The sequence below is a fragment of the Panthera tigris genome, chromosome F2 (genome assembly GCF_018350195.1).
Source record: "Panthera tigris isolate Pti1 chromosome F2, P.tigris_Pti1_mat1.1, whole genome shotgun sequence".
Taxonomy (NCBI): domain Eukaryota; kingdom Metazoa; phylum Chordata; class Mammalia; order Carnivora; family Felidae; genus Panthera; species Panthera tigris.
In genome coordinates this window covers 48244825-48261654 of record NC_056676.1, presented here as the reverse complement: position 1 = coordinate 48261654, position 16830 = coordinate 48244825, and the positions used below count along the sequence as shown (strand labels likewise).

Below are 16830 nucleotides of genomic sequence, written 5' to 3'. Positions count from 1 at the left end.
ATGTGTTCGAAACAGCCTTAGACCTTAAGAAGGGACAAAACGAGAAGTTTTCAGTACATCCTGAACAGGGTAATGATATCACCTGGAGAGTTTTAAATAAAACTACCAAGATTCTGGGGCACCTGGGTGGTTGTCGGTTAAACGTCCAACTCTTGGTTTCAGCTCAGGTCATGATCTCAAGGTTTTATGAGTTCGAGTCCCACGTGGGGCTCGGTGCTGACAGTGTGGAGCCTGCTTTGGATTTTTTCTCTCCCTCTCTCTCTGCCCCATCCCTGCTCATGCACACACACTCTCTCCCTCTCTAAATAGATAAACATTAAAAAAATAAAATAAAAACTCCCAAGATTCTGGCTTATTTGGTCTGGGTTGGGGAGCCTGGCTGTCTGGAGTTTTAAAAGTTCCCCAGGTGATTCAAATGGACAGCCGTGGCTGAGAAACTCTGCTTACACAGCTTTACATTTTTTTTTAATGTTTATTTATTTTTGAGAGACAGAGAGAGACAGCATGAGTGGGAGAGGGCAGAGAGAGACAAAGGAAGACCCAGAATATGAAGCAGGCTCCAGGCTCTGAGCTGTCAGCACAGAGCCCGATGCGGGGCTCGAACTCACAAGCCATGAGATCATGACCTGGGCCAAAGTCGGACACTCAACCGACCGAGTCACCCAGGCACCCCTGCTTGCACAGCCTTAAATGAAAACTGACGGCTTGCCTGACACATGATGTCTGCTAAGTACAGAATACTAAATTGGCAACAGGTGGAGACCTAAATACCATTCTTTGCTTCTGGACAGTAGATAAAACAACTCTAAAATGACTTGATGTTCTTCCAAATTACTGTGTAATTAACTATCACTGAACAAACTTCTTGTAAGGCTTTGCCAATGGCATATTCCTATATCCTGTTCAGCAAGCAAACGAAGAGCCAATTTTCCAGCTCAGGGTAAACTCTGGTTTGTGGGAACCGATCACTAAAATCACCTGGTGGCCCACAAAGGCAGGAGCAGGGATCACAAAGCTGCAAACTGTTAGAGCTGGATGGGATGCCGGAGCAGAGCTCCCTGTACTGGACTGTGCACACAAATCACCTGGGGTCTTGTTAATGCCCACGTACTGATTCAGTGGGTCTGGGGAGGGGCCTGGGAGTCTGCATTCCAATAAGCTCCCAGCTGGTCCCAGGACCACGTTTTGATAGCAAGGCCTTGGAATAAATGTGCCTTACAGAACTTTTAAAAATGTCCCTTGCCTGGGGCACCTGGGTGGCTCAGTCGGTTAAGTGTCCAACTTCGGCTCAGGTCATGATCTCATGGCTCGTGAGTTTGAGCCGCGAGTCTGGCTCTGTGCTGACAGCTCAGAGCCTGGAGCCCACTCGGAGTTCCGTGTCTCCCTCTCTCCCTGCCCCTTCCCTGCTCACGCTGTCTCTTTGTCTCTCTTTTTCTTTCAAAAATAAATAAACGTTAAAAAAAAAATTTCATGTGCCTAAGCCCCCACCCCAGACCTAGTGAATCAGGATCTCTAGGGGTAGGGCCTGAGCATCGGCGTTTCTTCGAAGTTCCCCAACTGATTCTAATGGCAGCCAAGACTGAGAACCACCCATCTGGCAGCTGAGGAAACTGACGCCCATAGACGTGAAGTAGGAAAAGAGCTGGCTGAGGGTCCTACACTTTGAACCTAGCACCCAGGATTCTGGCTACAAAAACCTTCTTCCTCTTCCTCTTCCATTGAGCCAGGAAGTAGATTGGTGGTTGCCAGGGATGGAGAGAGGACGGAAATGGGGAGTGACTGCTCATGGACACAGGGTTTCTTTTGGGGGTGATGACAGTGGTGCTGATGGTTGTACAACTCTGTAAGTGTACCAAATGCCACTGGGTGGTGCACTCGAAATGGGTGAACTTTATGGCATGTGAATTATATCTCAATAAAACCACAGAACACATTTTTTGAAACTTCTGCTTCTCCTCACTATTGTTTTCCTTTATCTGATTCAAGAAATTCTAAAAACAGCAGGGGCTGGGGGTGGAGAAGGGGGGGGCGGGGCAGGGTGTATCTAAAGAGACTGACACCTGCTTGGATGCGGGCTAATTCAGGGGTGTTTCTAGCTGAGCTGCTTCCTCCCCGTGTGGCATTAACTGCCATAACTTTAAGGCATCCTGGGGTCTTCATTCTGTACGGGCGTTCAGTTGCAGGGTGGAATATGGGGTTGAGTCATCAAAGTTTCAGTCTCTGTCAGGTCACAGTCATCTCAAAAGCAGACCTCTGACACTTAGGGAAAGAAGACTTCTCCTATGCAGATGAGGGCTGCCATAAAATAGTTTCCTTGCGATGGCTTTTCACTTCAGAGACCAGGAACTAGGAAGTGGAACTTTTTTCCATAGAACTCATCACCATCGTATTAACATTTATCGTCCAAGCATATTTGTATTTCAGAAGATTAAGTAGATCCCAACAATAAACAGGTTTAGGGTGATAAACCCTCAGCAATTGGTAAGCAAAGTGTTTAAAAGGATATGTCCACCAACTTAACAATAAAATAAGGGAAAGGGATTCTGAAATTCTTAATCCTCTTCATAGCAGAGAGTGGAAAAGTTAGGGATAAATGTCTTCACGGGATTTCGTAGTGTCTCCTTCTTCAATTTTACCCCAGAGGGGTTTCAAATGACTCTGGGCAACTAAGATTCCAGAACATTCCATGCCCGGAAAGACATTCTATTCTACCAGTTAATTCCTAAAGTTCAACTCCAGCCAGTCGGGGAGCTGTTCCTCCAGTCACTGGACTCAGGCTAATTGTTAATCCACACACAATTTCAAGGCCATTAACCAACAGAGGATTTCTTTATACACACTCTTTAAAACCTTTCTCCTAGGAACAGGAGGGTGAAAGGAGAAAGCTGTAATCATTCTTTCACTGCTTCAGTGAAAATGGGAAGTCTTAATAGATCGATGTGAAGGCAGGTATTCAAGGCCATTTATTTTTTGGGAAAGGATCAAAATCCCTTTCAGTTTACAGGGTGAATTTCCCATCTACTGAGGTTGGTTAAGAAATCTGTGAGATAAGCCATTTTTGTTCTGTGGCATCTTTTAACTTATATTTAAGGGAAGATAAAAGACACATGGAAAGGGTTGGGTTTTTTTCCCCCTTTCTTTCTGGGAGAAACTAGAATAGGACCTTGTTACTCGAAGCAGTATCGGGGGACTAGCAGCCTTGCACTACGAGGGAGCTTGTTAAAAATACAGGATCTCAGGCCCTTCCCAGGACTACTACATCAGAACCTGTGCTTTAACCAGATCCCAGGTGATTCATATCATATTAGTCTGAGAAGCACTAGTCCAGGTCAGGTGTTGTTGAACTTGGCTGCACATTCTAATCACTTGGACAGTTCTTAAAAGTCCCAGTTTCTAGGGGCGCCTGGGTGGCTCAGTCGGTTAAGCGGCCGACTTCGGCTCAGATCATGATCTCACGGTCCGTGGGTTCGAGCCCCGTGTCGTGCTCTGTGCTGAAAGCTCAGAGCCTGGAGCCTGTTTCAGATTCTGTGTCTCCCTCTCTCTGACCCTCCCCTGTTCATGCTCTGTCTCTGTCTCAAAAATAAATAAATGTTAAAAAATAAAAAATTTAAAAAAAAGTCCCAGTTTCTAGACCAATTAATCAGAATCAGACCAAGCATCAGTACCATCAGTATTTTTTAAGTTTCTCAAATGATTCCAATGTGCAGCCAATATAGAAACTAATGGTCTAGGTCAGTGCCACAAACTTTTACTGTAAAGAATCAGAGAGTAGATGGTTGAGGCTTCATAGGCCATACTATCTTTTTTTTTTAATGTTTATTTTTGAGAGAGGAGAGACAAAGCGTGAGTGGGGGAGAGGCAGAGAAAGAGGGAGACACAGAATCCAAGGCAGGCTCCAGGCTCTGAGCTGTTAGCACAGAGCCTGATGCGGGGCTCGAACTCACGAACTGTGAGATCATGACCTGAGCCAAAGTCGAATGCTCAACCGACTTGAGCCGCCCAGGCGCCCCTTTAGGCCATACTATCTTAATCACAACTTCTCTGCCATTGTAGCAGGAGACTATCCAAAGCCAATATATGAATGAATGAGTGTGGTCATATTCCCATAAAACTGACCCTGGACACTGTAACCTGAATTTCACATAATTTCATGTGTCATGCATAAAAATACGTTTTTATTGGGGCGCCTGGGTGGCTCAGTCGGTTCAGCATCCGACTTCAGCTCAGGTCACGATCTCGTGGTTCACGAGTTTGAGCCCCGCGTCAGGCTCTGGGCTGACAGCTCAGAGCCTGGAGCCTGCTTTGGATTCTGTGTCTCCCTCTATCTCTGCCCCTCCCTCCCCTGCTCATGCTCTGTCTCTCTCTCTCTCTCTCTCTCTGTCAAAAATAAATAAAACATTTTAAAAAAATACGTTTTTATTGTTTCCACCATTTAAGCACATAAAAACCATTCTTAGCTTGAAGGTCATACAAAAACAGGTGACAGGATGAGATTTTGCCCTCCAGCTTTGGTTTGCCTATACTTAACTAGGTCACTTTCTTACCAAATGGGAGGAGGGGAGCCCTGACGACCTTCACTTTAATTTAGGCTGATGCATAAGACTGAATGCTAGTCACCAAATACCAACTAGCATTCTAATTCAGAGAGCTTGATTAGAATGTTCTGTCTGCAGAGACGCTGTTTGCTGTTCGCCATTCCTGCTCCTGGGACGACCCCGAGGGAGTAAAGAAAACCTAAATAGGAGTCCTCCCACTCGACTGCTACCTCTCACTTACTTTTGAAGACTTTGGTTCACACTAGTCCGTATCAATCCAGGCTCACTGCCTGCAGGACGTTTCGTTGTTTGCTTGGAGGGGTTTCAAAGCAACTAAGGAAGGCTCAACTCTTGCCCTTGAAGGCCTTGAAAGGTAATGAGTGACAAGACAAAAGATACTGTAGGAAGCTGGACATATATTAAAATCAATCGTGCTTGTTTCTTCTGGCTGGCATTTTCATTCTAAATAGGGAAATGGTTACATGAACATCTGTATCATGGTCCTCTACCAGATTAGCAACGTGCTTTAATTGGAACATTCGTGCCTGTTTTCTAAAGAAGTGATTCACAGAGTTACACGGCAGTCAGGGGCAACAAGGGTCGTTTAATTTTCTCCTTTGATTCAGCCTTGGGGCTGTGGTTTTGTGTGTGTGCACTTACGCTTTAGTAATGATTCTAAGCTGATGTGTACCATTTAGCATTTCCTTTTCCTTTAAGATTTAGATTTGCCGTACAAGGTTCGCACTCCCAGCCAGTTCCCATCTACCCAGAGCCCCAGCATTGGGGCCCTACCATCACCTGGCCCCAGCTGCATCGTGTAGGCTGCCTCAACAGACTCTAACTTTCCTTTTAACCCTTTTTTGATGACTTCCAGAAGGAAGCCTCAGCCATTAGTTGCCTTTAAGACTCCTAACACTTGCTATTTTTAATTTTTAAATGATTATTTTTAGTAGTCTCTACTTTTAACGTGGGGCTAGAACTCATGACCCCAGAGATCCAAGATCCACATGCTCTACAGACTGAGCCGGCCAGGCACCCGCCACTTTTTTTTTTTTTTTTTTTTTTTAAACATAAAACAGTCTTAGGGCTCAAGGCCTGCAGTTAGTCATGCTATCTAGCTGGAATTCAATGACGTTATTTTATCTTTATTGTACTACTTGTCTTTACAGTTAGCAGTAACTGAACTACCCATTTAGAGCAGTGAAACACAGTTTTCAAAATGAATTGATATAATCATGGTACAGATGTATGCAAGTTTATAAAAGTAAGCTGATTTAAATTAAAAAAATTACGTCCTTGGCAAAAAAATAATTATGCGACCAGACAGAGGTATGAGCTAACACTAAAGTGGTAATCATGTGGCAAACATAAATGTATCAGATCAACGACGAAACTCACACACTATTATATGTTGATTATATCTCAATCAAAATTTAAAAAAGTAAAATATCTCAATCAAAATTAAAAAAAGTAAAAACATCATGTAAATACTCTGTATCTATATGTATAGCAAGTACATACATTATCACAAATCATGGTATAATAGGAGAATAACTGAAGTATGGGGGAGACGAGCCTCAGCAAGAAGGAACAGGCAGCCACTGCAGCCCAAGGTCAAAGAGCTTAAAGAACCATAGCAGCCTTTCAAAGAAGGTAATGGGCAGAAGAAGGTGAAGAAGGGGGCCCAGAAGGGTGGGTGGGCTGGGCAGAGACATCAGTTCTCATTGTCTTCAATCCAATCAGAAGGCCACTGAAATTTAACTCTTTCACTGCCCACAAAAAAAGTAGTAAGCTTTTAGAAGCCTCTTCTGGTAGTTGCATTAAGACAGAGAGAGAAAAAAAAAAGTAGCAAAGAAAAATATTTTTTAGTTTCTTTTCAAATCAACAAGAAGAGCAAGGCAATATATGCTCAAGGAATAAAATATCCGTTTAAATGTGGAATTAGAAATAAACCTTGTAAAGTATTTTAATAATCAATAAAAATATATCAAGACGAATAGATATTATATTAAATAAGTAGCATTTGTCAGTGTACAAACAGCTTTTCTTTTTTTAAAAAAAAATTTTTTTTTAACGTTTTATTTACTTTTGAGACAGAGAGAGACAGAGCATGAACGGGGGAGGGGCAGAGAGAGAGGGAGACACAGAATCCGAAACAGGCTCCAGGCTCCGAGCCGTCAGCCCAGAACCCGACGCGGGGCTCGAACTCACGGACCTCGAGATCGTGACCTGAGCCGAAGTCGGCCGCTTAACCGACTGAGCCACCCAGGCGCCCCCAAACAGCTTTTCGAATACATTCTGGAAATTTACTTTTATAATTGTGAGGTAGGAATAATTGCTGGTGGTTTTCTTTTTCTTCTCTGTATTACGTAGTAAGCAATTTGTGACTCACAGAGAGCACATTGATCTCCAGATATCACATAACTGAAGCCTGCGTTCACGTGTTCTGGTTGCAAATTCCACCTTCTTTCTGCTCTGCATGGAACAAAACATCCACTACTAAACCCTAAAGGTAAAGTTTTAGAAGATTCTTTGAGAAGAAGAAGGGACATGTTTTTATCACTTTAACAATCCATCAGCAAATACATACATATGTGTGTGTGTGTGTGTGCGTATGTATATATATATACGTATGTATATATTTTTTAAATTTATTTTTAGAGAGAGAAAGAGAGTGTGTATGTGCCAAGGGGAGGAGGTGCAGAGAGAGAATCTCAAGCATACCGTATGCTGTCAGCACAGAGCTGGAAGTGGGGCTCGAACCCCCAAATTGTGAGATCTTGACTTGAGCCTAAGTCGAGTCAGACACTTAATTGACTGAGCCACCCAGGTGCCCTTCCATGAATATTTCTTGAGGGTTTACCAATTGCTTACCGTGTTCCAATTGCTAGGAGGAATGCATACGAAGGAGTGTGATGCAGTTTCACAAATACAAGAAAAGTTAAAAAGTGATAAAGACAGCAATTCCCGGGCCACCGCAAATGGCCTTCAGGCTCTGTGTCCTACTTTAGACAGTGCAGCTTGAGGCCACCAAGCTTGATCAAGCTTGTAGCCCGGTGCAGGGAGGGAAAAGGATGTTCTCGGTCGTCTGCTGGGAATTGTGAAGGTTTTTAGAAACCAATCTAGGAGCTCCTGGGTGGCTCAGTCAGTTAGGCAGCCGACTTTGGCTCAGGTCAAGGTCTCACGGTTTGTGAGTTTGAGCCCTGTGTTGGGCTCTGTGCTGACAGCTTGGAGCCTGGAGCCTGCTTCAGATTCTGTGTCTCCCTCTCTCTCTGCCCCTCCCTTCTTGTGCCTTCTCTCCCTCTCAAAAATAAATAAACATTAAAAAACGTTAGAAAGCAATCAAGCAATTCTATTAAAATTTAAAATACATAGATCCTTGCAGCATGCTTTTAAGGTCTTGGTAATCTTCTATTTCTTGATCCAGGTGTTGGTTATACAGGGATATTCAGTTTGTAAAATTTCAGCAAGGTGTACAACTTATATATGTTATATATTTTTTTTAACGTTTTTATTTATTTTTGAGACAGAGCATGAACGGGGGAGGGGCAGAGAGAGAGGGAGACACAGAATCGGAAGCAGGCTCCAGGCTCTGAGCCGTCAGCCCAGAGCCCGACGCGGGGCTCGAACTCACGGACCGCGAGATCGTGACCTGAGCTGAAGTCGGCCGCTTAACCAACTGAGCCACCCAGGCGCCCCAATATATGTTATATTTTAATGTGTTGATTCTGTATGTATATTTTAATAAGCAAAACAATAAAAATATACCCTCTGATCCAGTAATCCTTTTCCAAGCAAGATATTCCATAGAACCAGAATGTTTATTAAAACATTCATAGTGGCAAAATTTGGAAACATCACGGAAGCCCATTAATGTAGTGTTTGTGGTACATCTGTGTGAAGAATAGTATTCACCTATTAAAAAGAATTACGTTTAAAAAAATGAATTATATTGACTTGGAAAGATTTCCACATTTGTTGTTGAATGAGATCTAGAGAGGTGGATATAATTTCATTTTAAAAATAACACGAGGGGTGCCTGGCTGGCTCAATCAGAAGAACGCATGACTCTTGATCTCAGGGTCGTGAGTTTGAGCCCCACAGGGGGTGTAGAGACTACTTAAATACACTTTTTAAAAAGCTTAAAATAAAATATAACATAATTCCCCAGTACAAAGATGTGAAGTGTCTACATCAGATGTTACGGCATGGAGAAATGAATGATGAATGCCCACAAAGCTGGTAACATCGGTTTGTGGGGAAATAGGGCGGGATACACTTGATTCTTATACCCATTGGGAAGCAAGAACCACCTGGAATTTTTTTGAAAATAGACCTCATTTTTAACAACACTTTTACATTACAGAAAAATCTTTAAAGCACAGAAAAATTGAGCAGCTGGAACAGATTTCTCATATACCTCAGCCTTACACGTAACAAGTTACGTTAGTATGGGACATGTGTTACAATTAACCAATATTAAAACATTATTAACTGAAGACTATAGCTTTATTCAGATTTCCTTAGTTTTACCCAAGACCCTGTGTCTGTCCTAGGATCCCATCCAGGATACCCTCAGTATGGTAGTTTTTAAAGCAGGCTTCACACCCAGCATGGAGTCCAAGGTGGGGCTTGATCTCACAACACTGAGATCAAGACCTAAGCTGAGATCAAGAGTCAGATGCTTAACCAACTGAGCCACCCAGGTGCCCCCACAGTGCATTTAGTTGTCACGTCTCCTTGGGCTCCTCTGTGACAGTTTCTCAGGGTTTCCTTGTTGTTTACTGAAGTGTAGTTGACACACAACATTACATTAGTTTCAAGCGTACAACACAGTGATTCGTCAACTCTGTACGTGAAGCTGGGCTCACCACAAATATAGCTGTCATCTATGCTTCCCTTATTCTTGATGACCTTGATACTTCTGAAGAGTATTATCAAGCACATCGTAGGCAGGGAGATGTGAAGCTAAAGACGTGTAGTGGGGGTGGGCATTAACTCAGGACAAATTCTGTTAACTGGATGGGTCTCATCAACCAGTGAGAAGGACAAGGGCAGAAAAGAACCAGCAACCTGGGGCAGGGGTTTGGGGGATACATGCAGGTCTTCCTTCACAAAAGAGAAATCGGACACAGAGATTTTGTATGAGGCAGTGTGGTGGTTTCGAGTGTGAATGCAAAGCCAGCCTGCCAGGCTCCAATCTCAGCTCTCCGCCTCCCATCATGTGATCTTGACTAAGGTTCTTAACCTCTCTGGGCCAAAGTGTCTTCAGCTCCCCACCCTTTATTTTCTACTTCAGCCTCTGACTTGCTTCCTGTTTCCTTCCGTACAGATGAAAACAGGCAAATTAATTTGTCTGATTACTTGCTTTTTTGTCTGTCTCCCCAGTAGAATGTATACACAAGGTAAAACCCTGACTGTCGTGTTCACTATTGCGTCCCCAGTACAACCACAATGTCTAACACATACCAGATATTTAATAAACATTCGCTGAATGGATGTTTGGATGGCTGCATAGATGATATAAAGATGGATGGGTGGATAAATGCATGGGTGAAGAAAGATAAAAAAATAAAGTTTCTGAGTCTGCAGAACTGAGGGCCTGCGAGGTGTGGTCACCCCACCAGGTCACATCTACCCACTAAAACCTATTCCTGAAAAGCCTCTACGCATCTTTGCTAGGATGTCCTTCCAAACTCATTCATTTGTAAAATGTCCCATCTTTAAAAAATATTTATTCATTTTTTGAGAGACAAAGAGAGACAGAGTATGAGCAGGGGAGGGGCAGAGAGAGAGAGGGAGACATACAATCCGAAGCAGGCTCCAGGCTCTGAGCGGTCAGCCCCGACATGGGGCTTGAACTCCTGAACTGTGAGATCATGACCTGGGCCGAAGTCAGTCAACTGACTGAGCCACCCAGGCGCCCCCAAAAATGTCCCATTTTTTTAATACTCCTTGCTGATATATTAGCATACAAACCTAAGAATATTTCTTAAACACGGGATGGATATTATCTATTATTTGAAAGAGTGGTCTGTCTTCTCTTCTCTCTCAGATATAAAATACAGCGAGGCTGGTCCTATAGCCACAGAAAATAAATTCCACACAAGAAAGGCACTTTTCTCCACATTGTAAAGTCACATTTGGGTTTGAGTAAAGTATGTACATAATTAGATTCATTCCTGCTCCTAGAGTTCTTAGGGTAACCCACTGACTGCTATCTGTATCTCATATTTGAGAAAATCAAATCTTCTGTGGTCACACATGGTTTTCTCTCCCATGTCTTGTGATCACATTCCATGGGGCCAATGGAAGAGGATTAATCCAAACCATGAGGTAGTCTTGGAGACATTGCCGGCCCCTAATATTGCCCCAAGTGCCAGGCCCTGGTGTAACCTTTTTATTTTTTTAGGAAAATTCACATTTGTGACAGACAAGATGGAAAGCAGGACTACAGGAGCCAGAGGGTGGACATGTGATCCCAAGTAGCCAATCAGATGCCACATCAGGACGTGGCCTCTCTAAGGACACAGCAGTCCAGTGCAGGCACACTATTCAATATGGTAGCTGCAGGGTTGGAAGCCACTGGAAGATGAAAACAGGTTGTGGCGTCTACAGTTGTAACTCCACAACTCGGATTGTTTTTCCTGTGGTGACCTGACATGTTTTTCCTGCTGCTCAGCTCTCGTGGCTATTTTCTGAGCCCCGTTCTCCACCTTCCCATTGATTTTGTGAACACACTACCCTTCTAGTACCTTCCGGTAAACAAGTTATCAAGAGCCTGTTTCTGTGTAGACACTGTGATGGGCTCTCCAAAATCCCTTTTAAGTCTGAAGGATTTATTTTCTCAGCTGTTGAGTGGGCTGCTGGCAGGAGGCCCTCAGCTGTCAGCTTGCTTCAGGACGGCCTCAGCTGAAGAGCCTCATTACCTAAGGTCACGCCTGCTTTACTGAACCAGTGTGAATCCAGGGACTGGTCAAAATAGAGGGAAAGACCTGGCCCCTTACCCCAATTCAAGTGGGATTGCCAGATAAAATACACAATGTTCAGATAATTTTAGATAAATAGTGATACACTCTTTTAGTATAGATATATTAAAAGTACTGTGTGAAAATACTTACGTTAAAAAGTTATCCATTATTGGAGCACCTGGCTGGGTCAGTCGGTAGAGTAGGTGTCTCTTGATTCAGGGTTGTAAGTTCAAGCCTCACATTGGGTGTAGCGGTTACTTTAAAATCTTTAAAAAAAAAAAAAAGTATCCATTATTTATCTGAGATTTAAATTTAACTGGCCATCCTGTATTGTTATCCGGTCAATCTGGCAACACTAAACTGAAGTCAATTCCGAAGGTCCATCCCAGCCACAGAACCTTCCATGGTATTGACTGAGGCCTCTACCCAGAATGCATTTCAGCACATCTCCTGCCTCTGCCCACACCTGCTTCTGTCTCTTCTTTTCCCTTCCTTAGGTGGTGATCCCAAGACCACTCCCTGGGGTAGCTGCTGCAAGGTGACCTCTGTCACAGAGTCCGCTCCCCAGGCAACCCAACCTGTGACATGTTGTAATAGGGTGGCCAACTGTCCTGGTCTGCCCAGGATGGAGAGGGTCCTCAGATGAATTAATCATCCTATCTTGCAACCAGGAATTCTAACAGAACTCTTGTGACTTGGGTGACCAGAAAGCATCCTTGCACCTTGTCCTTTTAGGTGCCTAATCCACAGCATGTGGGCCTGGGCTTTTGCTTTATCTGATCTCTGTGCTCCCCTGTCCTGCCAGGACCAAATCTTTGTACTGAATCCAAGCCTGTTCTACTGAGGCCCTGAAACCCCGCCTTCTCTCACATGAGATTAGATCCTGTGTTGCCTGGAACCCTGACGCTGTGACTTCCTGACGTGGGCAACTGTCTGGAGGTTAGACTCTCCCTGTTCCCCTGCCCACCTCTATTACTTGCCTCCAACTATACTTGAGATATCCATTTATTAATACCTCAGATGCCTCTCCAGGGTCAGTCTCTCTCTTTCCAGAACTTTTTCTTAATAGCCCACGTTTCTGAAGCCCTATGCCTAAGCATCTCTCTCTTATGGTTATAAACCTAAAAGCAGGGGGAAAAAGCATGTAATTTCCAATAATATTAATTGAACATTCTTTATGCCACATACTGTACCGGGAGCTTCATTCATTCGTTCATTCATTTAAAAAATGTATTGATTGCCAACTATGTGGCAGGTGCTATGCCAATAGAATCTGTGATATGAGAGTGAACAGGAGATAAGGTATCTGCTCTGGGGGGACTTCCTTTTTTATGCAGGATGCAGTCAATCAGCAAGTGTAGCCTGTACTATCCTATCCTAGCCTTCCTCCTTGGGATCCCTTCCACTATTTCTGTGTGCCTCTGCTCTGGCTCCTGTGTGTGTCTGCCCTGATGGCCACACCTGCTCTTGGGCAGCTGCAGGGAGTTGGAAGTGTTTGGGTGTTGACCCCGCCCCCAGTAACCCTTGGCCAATGACTGACTGGTGAAGGAATGGGAAAATGCGGCACATCTGCTTCAAGTTGAGATAAATTTAGGCAGGATTTATGCTGTTGAGCTGCCTTATGGAATCAGGTTGAGGCTGGGGCTTTACCCGAAATCCCACCCTTCTCTGTCCTCTTCCCCCTTCCTACTCTGCTACCGCCACTCCCTTAGCCATCTCCCCTGGAAATCATTCCTTGATATGTCACTTGTACTTGAATGCTCTTCTCAAGATCTATGCCTAGAGACCTAAAACAGCAAGCAAGTAAATAAGTAATGATAAACTGTGATCAGTCTATGAGGAAAGGAATATGGTGATAGAGGAAAATAGAGGGACCTACTGTAGACGAGGAGGACAGACGAGACAACCCAAGGAGGCGACATTTCAGCCAAGAAGGAACCAGATATATGAAAAGTCAGGGGAAGGGTATTTCAAGAGGAGGGAATGTGAAGGACAAGTTCTCAAGGGAATGTGAAGGACAAGTTCTCAAGGCATGGAAGCGCTCTGCATTTGGCATGTTCTAGGCATTGTCTGAAGGCTAGTGGAGATTGGTGGCAAGTAGTGATGAGGACGGGGCACAGGAAGGCAGATGCCAACTCCTATGGGACCTTGAGGCCCAGGATAAGGCCTTTGGAGTTTATGATCAGTGAGATGGAATACCACTAGAGAGCTTTCAGCCGGGGAGAGATACATCTGATTAACATTTTAAGATGGTTGCTTTGGGGGCGCCTGGATGACTCAAGTCAGTTAAGCATCCGACTCTTGATTTCGACTCAGGTCACGAGCACATGGTTATGATATCCAGATATACACTGGGTGTGGAGCCTGCTTGAGATTCTCCCTCTCCCTCTGTCTCTCTCTCTCTCTCAAAAAACAAAAAACAAAGCAAACAAAAGTGATTGCTCTGGCTACTTTGTGGCGGTGACGAGTGGCAAAAAAGCAGTTGGGACACTATGGAGATGGTCTGGTAGTCAAATAAGACTGGGACTAAGGAAGGAGAGGTGGAGAGAGAAAAGGTAGATTTTGGAGGCAGAACTGACAGCACCAGCTGATGGGTATTCCGAAGAGGGATTAGTTAAGGACGACTCTCAGGTTTCTGATTTTAGCAATTGGGTGAATGTTGATGTCTTTCACCAAGACAGGGATCACAGGGAAAGAGGCAAGCCTGGGAGCAGAGGAGCCCACACATAATCTAATTCTTGTAAAAGCCCCTTAACCAAGGTGGAAGCCGGCAGGGAGAAGTGTCTGGCCGCCGCCGTCTGCAGCTAGGGCACAGCAGAGGAGAAGTGAAACCCTGATCTGAATACTGACCCCGGCAACCTTGGGATGTTACAGCTGTTACAGCAGGCCACCAGCTTCCTATTTGCATAAGAGGCCCTCTGTCCCCAGAGAGAAAGACTAAGGAGGACTCACGACAGAAAATATGAGGGAGATGAAGCCACCCTAACCCTGACACCTCAGACTGATCAGGGAGCTCACCTTGGAAGTGTTCTTAACTCCTGCCTCTCAAAGGTTGGGACCGAAAAGTGATGCCTCCTTGCAGCTTTAGGGGAAGCTGTGGAGCAGTGGGTGCTGCAGGCTGGCATGGCCCGGATTCCCTAGCCCCTTCCCCAACCATCGGCCTTCGCTTACCAGGCCCATCTCCACCCACACAGCCCTGACTCCAGCCGGGAGCAACTACCTGCTGTTTCCTGTGCACAGCAAGTTCTTTCACGCTTTTGTCAAAGGCAAGCTGTTCTCTGCTGGGGCACAGGGAGCAGGGCTCCTTCCCAGCCCTTTACCTTGTGGCAACACCTCCTTCCCCTTCAGGATTTAGCTCTAAAATTAGCTTCTTTGTGAAGTCTTTCCCACTTCCCCAGGCAGCATTAGTCACCTCTCTGTATTCCCACAATGTTCTGTCCAGGCATGTGTTCTGGATTTAACTATTCCCGTCTTGCAGGTGGGGGAAATCTGAGCCTATATAACAACTGAAGGTGGGGGGAGGGGGCGGGGGGAGGGGAGGAGGTGTGGGGCTGGAGGTGGGCACTAGACCATTCTGTATTACGTAAGCTAGATGGGGCAAGAGAGTTTCTGGATGACACTTCCAGGCCTAGTTGGGCAAGAATGGAGGATCCAGGAATGATGGCAAGGAGGGTAAAATAAGGGAAGGCCGCTTTGAGAGGCTATAACGTGGGTTATTTTATTCTCCTAAAACCTTTTCCCCAGTGAGGTTTACAAATTGAAAGTATCCCTTGATGTGTCTTTTCTCTGGAGCTTCTAAAGGGACATTTTCCTGGCTTACTCAAGAAAATCCTAAGTGTGGCTCTTCACCAAAGTATCCTGAGTTTGTCCTGTGTGCAAAGGAAATTAAAGAAAACAAGAGCCTATTTTATATCTGTCACCGGGTTCCTACGAAAGTTTGCGTTAATAGCATCTCCCATTTATGCAGCACATTACAATTCACAAACTACCATATTGTTTCATTTTAATCTTTCATGCAAAATCAGGGTATTGTGCTGTAAATCCGTGCAGCCCATGAGGCAACTGAGGCTCCGAGAGGTCAGGTACCCTGAGAGGAGGTACAGAACCAGGATTAGAACCCAGGTGCCTAGTACTCATTTAAAGAATGACCAACAAATGCTCCCCGAGGAGAGGCCTTGCTTCCACTCCTCTAAAAGCCTGAGAAAATTCTAATTGCTTGACCTTCGGAACTCAGGAAGACCTTTCTGACTGTGGTTTGTGTCCTGGCCAAAAAAAGCATTATCACAGGGCCATGCAATTATAGGGGCAGTTTTCAGCATGCCCTAACCAAACCAGGAAAAGCTCAATCACAGGTTGATAAATAACTCTGTTTCCATAAAGGAGAGATGACTCCAGAGAAAATAAACATACAGCAAATTGCTCCTTGTAGTAGGAATGTTCCAGTGAGTGAGTATAATAAAAAGTATTTTGCAAAGAAGGAAGACAATGATGCTGTTAAAAAGAACCAAGAAGGAACATCGGAATGAAACCATGGGCAGAAAGAAAAAGACAGAGAATGTGGTCCAAGAAAAAGGCCATGAAATGTCAAAGGTAGACACTTATTTAACAATCTGAAAGTAACAGTGAAAGAAATTTGAGGTCCTGTATTGAATCAATGTGTATTGAATCCCACAGGGTGATGGTGCCATGAGAGACATCAATGACCAGAGAGGGAAAAGACTCTAATAGCTGTATTTATTGAGTTCTTGCTATGTGCCAGGTGCTGTTCTAGAGCTGTAAGGATATAGTCCCATTAATGTGCACAATGACCCTTTTACAGTTTTGCAAATTGTACAGATGAGAAGCTAAGGCAGAGACAATTCAGGGACCTTACTCTAGGTCACTTAGCTAGTTGGTGGTGAAGAGAGGCTGTGTACCCAAGGCTCTTAAGCTGATGCTCTTAAACCCTGTGCTCTGTCACCTCTGGTAGGTGGCCTACCTTGATAACACAAGGTTAGTATTCAGACTAACACTTAAATCCAATGAGCTACAAAGTGATCTTAGCAAAAGGAGGGGATTGGGGGAGGAGTCTCTGGGTAGAAAGTGATAGAAACACAACTTAAACTAGCTTAAGCTGAGAGGGAGACTTCTGGCAGTAGACTGAGGTGGCTCCCAGGATGAAGAATTTGACAGCTAAGCCTTGAGAGCTCAGGAAACAGGGAGTCTCTAAGATTTTGGCTCCCGGAATTAGGGATTTGAAAGGTCTCAGGACTCTCCTACCTCTCATCCTGTTTCTCTCCTTGAGTTGACTTCATTTTCTCCTGTTGTTGGAGGGTCCCTTCAAG

General features: G+C 44.5%; 1 protein-coding gene across 1 annotated transcript in view; it reads right to left on the bottom strand.

The window, feature by feature from the left end:
* Nucleotides 1–11772, bottom strand: part of ATP6V1C1 (ATPase H+ transporting V1 subunit C1) — a 151411-nt gene extending 139639 nt beyond the window's left edge. Inside the window, exon 1 of the mRNA XM_042972988.1 lies at nucleotides 11657–11772. The gene's annotated coding sequence lies outside the window, so the exon portion shown is untranslated. The remainder of the gene's footprint in view (nucleotides 1–11656) is intronic.
* Between the last annotated feature and the right edge of the window lie 5058 nt (nucleotides 11773–16830).